General features: G+C 46.7%; 1 pseudogene; it reads left to right on the top strand.

The window, feature by feature from the left end:
- Positions 1–3021: 3021 nt before the first annotated feature.
- Positions 3022–3785, top strand: LOC132229479 (TCF3 fusion partner-like; annotated as a pseudogene).
- Positions 3786–7307: the final 3522 nt, after the last annotated feature.

The raw sequence follows: 7307 nt of genomic DNA, 5'->3' as shown, positions 1-7307 counted from the left end.
CCCAGTGGGGACCCCCACCCTGAAGGGTGTGTGACCAGCTGCAAACAGCCATCATCCCCACACCCAGGCTGGCCAGGCACCCCAGGGGGACCCCCACCCTGATCCAGGACACCCTTCAGGGCAAACCAGCTGGCCCCCACCCGTGCACCAGGCCTCCATCCTATATAGTAATATGCCTCCCAGCACCGGGATCAGCGGAGCCGAGAGGCCTCCCTGCACCAGGATCAGCATGACAGGGGGCAGCGCCCAAACCCCCTGATCATCCTGTGGCTCTGTGTGTGACAGGGGAAGGCGCCCCAACCCCCTGATCAGCCCTGCTCTGTGCCTGATAGGAGGGAGCTCCCCAACCCCCTGATCGTCCTGCGGCTCTGTGTGTGACAGGGTGCGGCACCCCAACCCCCTGATCGGCCCTGCTCTGTGTGTGACAGGGGCGGCGCCCCAACTCCCCAATCAGCCCTGCTCTGAGCCCGACCAGGGGCTGCACCTAGGGATTGGGCCTGCCCTCTGCCACCCGGGAGCAGGCCTAAGCCAGCAGGTTGTAATCTCCCGAGGGGTCCCAGACTACGAGAGGGCACAGGTCGGGCTGAGGGACCTCCCCCTCCCCCCCGAGTGCACAAATTTTTGTGCACCGGGCCTCTAGTCTATATATAATGACGGACACCAAAAGTGAAGGAAACAGAAGCAAAAATAAACAAGTGGGACTACATCAAACTAAAAAGCTTCTGCACAGCCAAGGAAGCCAGCAACAAAATGAAAAGGCAACCCGCTGAATGGAAGGAAATATTTGCAAATCTTGGTTCAATGGGGTAGCTGTTAATAAAGTAACATCTTGGAAGGTAGAGCAGCTGACAAAAGAAACAAACAGCAAAAGAGCAGCAACAGCATGGCATCTGTGCAGCCTCAGTAGTTTTCAAAGCACGATCAAGTACATTCCATAATTGTATCTTCTCAATAAATTTATAAGGTGGTTATGGTCGTAAGTCACTTATCTTCCATGAACTTTAGAATCCTTACCTTTTAAAATGGGGATAATATTTTACAGAGCTGCTGTGTGGCTAGAGAAAATAACATATGTAACATATTTGGTTCAGAGTATTCACCCAATCAATGATAGGCATTTTTTAACTAGTATTATCCCTACAAATAGAGGAGGCATCGCAAGCCTTAGAGAATGTAACCACCCCAAGGACACTTTACTGAGCACCTGCAGAGGCTGTGAATACAAAGATGTGTGAGATCCCATCTCTGCCTTCTACCTAGAACAGCGGTTCTCAACCTGTGGGTCTCGACCCCTTTGGCTGTTGAACGACCCTCTCACAGGGGTCGCCTAAGGCCATCCTGCATATCAGATATTTACATTACGATTCATAACAGTAGCAACATTACAGTTATGAAGTAGCAACAAAAATAATTTTATGGTTGGGTCACAACATGAGGAACTGTATTTAAAGGGCCAGAAGGTTGAGAACCACTGATCTAGAACATCAGATTCACCTTTAGTAGAAAAAAAAAAACAAATTCTAGAAACAAGTACTCTTTTTACTCCATTCTGAGCCAAGTTCAGAAAGGACTGAGACCCATGTCAATTGCTTCTTAGGTGAAAAACCTTACTATGCAGCAGGGTTTTTTCATTGTAGTTAAGGGGACTCCAACTCCTGATGCCCTCCTCAACCTGGGTCCCCTCAAAATTCAAAATCTGTAACAGAAGGGATTTTCCTCCTTTGAATGAAGAATTCCTTGCTTTTTGTAATGCAGTACAGTTAACTAAAAACACTTTCACCCATACTAACTAATCTAATTTAACAAGCTAGCCTACTCTTCCCCACATCCTGTGAGATATGAATTGCTAAAGTCATTTTGAAACATCCATCCTATCTAATAAAAGAGAAAAATGGTAATTGGCGTACGACGATACCCTTCCCATTGGCTAATCAGGGCTATATGCAAATTAACTGTCAGCCAAGATGGCGGTTAACTGCCAACATAGGCGCAATGCTGGGAGGCAAAAGGGGAAGGAGGGAAGAAGCTGCCTGCCGCTGACTGCAATCGGAAACCCAGGCGGCAGCCAAGAGCCAGAGAACCGAGCTGCCTTTGCTCGGAGAAGCCAGGCCTCCTTTGCTGGCTTCTGTGATAAGAGAACCTGGCCGCCTTTGCCGGCCTTGGGCCAGTAATGGGGAAGCTGGGTGGGGCAGGGAAGAGGCGGATGTCCGCCTGGCTTCTCAGATCACTGATCACCAGTGATGGGAGAACACCCAGAGGCGGGGCCAGAGGCCAGGCTGCATAGCTGCCTGGGGACACCATCTGGACCCCAGGGGCGACGCAGCCAGGCCCCAGAAGGAGACCCAGAAGGTGACCCAGGTGCTGGGGCTGCGTTGCCGCTGGGGCACGCGATCCGGTCCCCCGGGGGTGACGCAGCCAGGCCCCAGAAGGAGACCCAGGGCCCGGGGCTGAGTTGCAGCTGTGGTACGCAATCCAGTGCCTGGGCTGAGGAGACCCAGAAGGAGACCCAGGCGCCGGGGCTGTTTTTGCCGCTGGGGCACGCAATCCGGTGCCCAGGCTGAGGAGACCCAGGGCCCGGGGCTGCGTCGCAGCTGGGGCACGCCATCCGGTCCGGGGGCGATACAGCCAGGCCCCAGAAGGAGACCCAGGCACCAGGGCTGTATCGCTGCTGGGGCACGTGATCCAGTACCTGGGCTGAGGAGACCCAGAAGGAGACCCAGGGGCCTCGCAAGAGGAGAGTCTCCATGGTCAGATGGCATGGTGTCGGGACAGGAATAAAGACCCGAGGTGACTCAGATGCCTGGCCACAGGGTTAGACCAGCCAGCAGGGCCTTTCAGTTGGGACTGGGGTGGGGGTGGGGCCAGGGAGGCAAGCCGGAAATAGAGAACTACAACTCCCAGGAGGCTTAGCGGCCAGGGCCTGGGTGCCTGGCTGTGAAATCGGATGGGCTGTAGTTTCGCAAGCCACTTTAAACTAGAGGCTTGCAAGGTTGGAAGTTCTGCGTCAGGAGGCAGGGAGAAATGGAGCTGGAGCAGAGAGAGGGGTCCATGGCAGCTGTGGGCTTTGAGGAGTTCTCAGCCCCTCCCGGCTGGGAGCTGGCGCTGCCTCCGCTGAAGGTGGTCACATCCTGGAGAGCGAGCTTGAGACCGAGGTGGAGTTCGTGTCTGGGGGTCTGGGCAGCTCCAGCCTCCAGGAGCGAGACGAAGAGGAGGAGGCAGCCTGAGGCCAGCAAGGGCGGCGCCAACAGGAACTCAATCGCAGGAAGTACCAGGCGCTGGATCGGCGCTGCAGGGAGATTGAGCAGGCGAAGGAGCGGGTCCTGAACAGGCTCCATCAGATACAGAGGATAACACGGAGACTCCAGCAGGAGCGGAGGTTCCTCATGAAGGTGCTGGACTCCTACGGTGGCAACTACCGGGCCAGCCAGTTCACCATCTTACTGGAGGACGAGGGCAGCCAGGGCAGAGATGCCCCCAACCCAGGCAATGCTGAGAACGAGCCTCCAGAGAAAGAGGGGCTGTCCCCGCCCAGGAGGACGCCAGCGCCCACAGAAGCCAGCAGCCCGGCCCCTGGCGAGGGGCCCAGCAGTTGGAAGAGGCAGCGAGTGCCATAGGAAGGGCACTGGGCAGGAGTCCCGCTGACTCCGGAGCTGGCCCCCGTGCAGATAAAGGTGGAGGAAGACTTTGGCTTCTAAGCCCTCGAGGCTCTGGACTTAAGTTGGGTTTCTCGGGGGCCAGACAAGCTGCTGCCCTACCCCACCCTAGCCAGCTCCCCCTTTGACTGACCCCCCAATAAACGGACCCGATGCAAAAAAAAAAAAAAAAGCTTATAGAGGCATGTTTATAGGATCAAATAGTATAAATATAGATGTAACAGGACAATAAAAAGAGAACCTGGCTATGATGATAACCTGAATGCTGCCTCTGTGTCATTCCTTCTTTGGGAACCGCTGGACCTGCTGGGGCTGGACCCCAACATTCCTCTTCTTATAAGGACTTCAGTGAGATGGGCTAAGGGTCCCACTGGAACTGCCACAATTTAATGTAATCCCCTCTTTAAAGATCTTATCTCCATATACAGGTACATTCTGAGGTTCTGGGGATTAGGATTTTAACATACATTTTGTTGATTACCCAAATCAGCCCTTAACAACCAGCATGTTTCAGAAAGTAGATTCCTACAGGGTTATTTACCAAACATTCAGAAGTATTTTTAAAAGAGCTAAGCCCCTCGCCCACCGTGTGGGCCCCTCCCAGCGAAGAGTGAAGGCCTGGGTTCCAGGCATCAGAGGAAAACTGGTGCCAGCAGCCAGGGGAAGGTGCCCCCAAGGGGCCCCAGATTGGGAGAGGGCACAGGGTGGGCTGAGGGACCCACCCGAGTGCACAAATTTTTGTGCACCGGGCCTCTAGTCTTATATAAAAACTGCTGTTTGAAATTTTAACCCTGTTATTTCTGGTTTCTGTAAATGCTTGCTGGCTTAAATAATAAGGAAAATAAGACTACTCCCATTTCAGAGAGGCCATTAAACCTTCTCCAGATGAAGCTATCAGTGCTGGCGTCAGGCCAAGCCTTTGGTCGAGGTCTCAAAGCGCCAGCACATAGGGCCCTTTAAGAACTTGCAAAGGGAACCGGAAAAAACCCATATTGGGGAGACAAAGCGGGTAAGATAGTATAAATACAGGAAACTTCCTGTGTGATTTCACCCAGAATTTGAGAGACATTTTCCTCTGGGCCCACGCGTAATAAATGTAACTCCATCTCTCTAAGTGTTGCTTGGTTCTTCTCTGGTTTTTCTGTAACAATTTTACAAAGGAAATTGAGACACAGCTGTAAGTGTCATAATCCAAACTAGAACTAGATTGATAGCTTCATGCTAGTTTAATTACTAGTTTAAAGCTTGCCCCCTAAACTACACTAAACCTATACTGAAATATTTTTATACTCTTACCTAGATGTCCTCCTATTTTTTCTGAGTCTCTGTGACATACTCTAATTCTTCTAGGGATCTAATACTGAACCTTATATTTGAGAAATTCCCTTATGTAATTTTTATTCAAGAACCCATTCAACGTAATACAATATCAACATACCTTTTCAAGTATGGCTATGACTTTTACATAGACTAGATCCATAAAGAGAGATGGAGAATGATACTTTGCATTTGTTTAGCAGTCTTCCAAAGTGCTTTCATATATATTATTCAGAGAGGGAGAATGGAATTTGAATTTAAGAATAGAAAGGATATCAGAGATTCTCAAATTCAGTGTTTCTTAATCTTCTTTGAGTCACTTGCCCATTTGAGAATCTGACAAAAGCTATGGACCTCAGGCCCAGCCAGCATGGCTCAGTGGTTGAGTGTCCACCTATGAACCAGAAAGTCTGTTCAATTCTTTGTCAGGGCACATGCCCAGGTTGCAGGCTCAATCCCTAATAGGAGGCATGCCAGAGGCAGCCAATTAATGATTCTCTCTCATCACTGATGTTTCTATCCCTCTTCCTTTCTCTCTGAAATCAATATATATATATATAATAAAGAGGTAATATGCAAATTGACCATCACACCCTCACAAGATGGCTGCCTATGACCAGGCCAGCAGGGGGGTTAGTAAGGGACAACCAAACAACTGAACAAGCAGGCTGTGTGGGGCGACCAGGCTGGCAGGGGGGTTAGTGAGGGACGACCAAACGACTGAACAGCAGGCTGCGTGTGGTGACCAGGCTGGCGGGGGCAAATAATAAATATTTGCTGAATGAATTTATGAATTTCTTAATAAATATCATTCAGTTTCTCAAGTAATTTGTTTCCATTTTCAAAAATTAAATTCAAGCTATGAATGCACTCAAATACAGTGCTTTTTCACTTAAGGTCTAAGTTAAACCAATAACGCCATATTCAATACTAAACTATACATAGTGCAAATATGCTTTAAATGCTTAATCAAATTTTATCAAAACAGTCTCTGTTGTTAAGATAATGGTTCTGATGGATTTTATTATAGCTTATACATTCTCCCATAGCAATAAACATATGTAAAATATTTATTAAGAAGAAATTATCTTATATATGTATAAAATATTTAGATATGCCAAGAATAGTATAACATTTATGATGAATGTTAAATTTTTGCAAGAAAATGGCTATTATTAACATTTAATTTAACTTCCCTTAATAGCAAGCTATCTTGCTACACTCAAGATTTCAATTCCTGAAAAGCAGTCTTTATTTGTAAGTCAAAAGCTTCCAGAATATATGCTACAGTCCTGAGTATTTTCATATTTAGGAAGAATAAAAAATGCTACATTTTAGCTTTGCTTATTTATGCTGGCTTTAGTGGACTTCAAGTCTAAGTTTTAATGTTTCATTATCATAGTTTTCTATGATAACTGGGTAGATTAAGGCTTTTCTACAAAACAAGTGCTTAATAAGGCACTAAACCTGTTGAAGGAATAAATTAGCAGGCAGGGTATGCTTTTAGGATAGCTCCACTACAGAAAAGGTATTGTACCTACTCTACCTGGCGATTAGGTTTATATTGCAAAATGACTCATAAGACTCACTGCACTGAATAAAAATTTAGGCAATTAGTGAGCTTATTTCTTAGGAAGAACTGCTTGCTATTGTATATTAACACAGATCTCACTCAATTAAAATTGCTCACAGTCAGCAAAAATAATTTCTGCACTGTAATGAAATAATGAAATAATTATATGCAAGGGAGGACTTGTGATCTTTTTAATTATTCTATTCTTCATTTTTAAAAGGGCTATTTGAAAACGCACTCTTATAATTGATAGCTATAAATCAGTCAAACGCATCCTAAGGATCATAAATATTCTAACTTTTAAAAGACAAAGAAATGCTAAATATTCAATGGAATACTTCACTATTCAGAAAATTTAATCTGGGGGGAAAGGAGAGACTGCTCTTTGGAAAATAAAAAAGTAAATTTGTTGTCCCGTGAAAAATGAAATATCTTGAATGTCAGTAACAGAAATGGAATTAACAAGAGATCTTTTTATTGTTTTTTAAGGTCATTAGGCTGTGAATTCTATAATTATGGAAATTGTCAGGCCAGTTCTGTAAGAATGTTTGCTCCCATCCATAAGGTAGTGGAATGTTCAATCAGTCTCTCTCGTGGGAAAGTTAGGTCATAACTGGAAGTGTACCAGCAAAATTGAATTAAGCAAAGAGATTTCATTAGTATTTATAGCCAGAAGGCATCTGTAAAAGTACAGGGCAAAGAAGTTATGTGGAAGTCAAAGGAGAAAAAAAAAATGGGTTTCTAGTGACAAAGGCACATCTGAA

Source organism: Myotis daubentonii, chromosome 3, assembly GCF_963259705.1.
Source record: "Myotis daubentonii chromosome 3, mMyoDau2.1, whole genome shotgun sequence".
Taxonomy (NCBI): domain Eukaryota; kingdom Metazoa; phylum Chordata; class Mammalia; order Chiroptera; family Vespertilionidae; genus Myotis; species Myotis daubentonii.
Note: the sequence above shows the minus strand (reverse complement) of the source record. Positions and strands in the feature narration are given on the sequence as shown.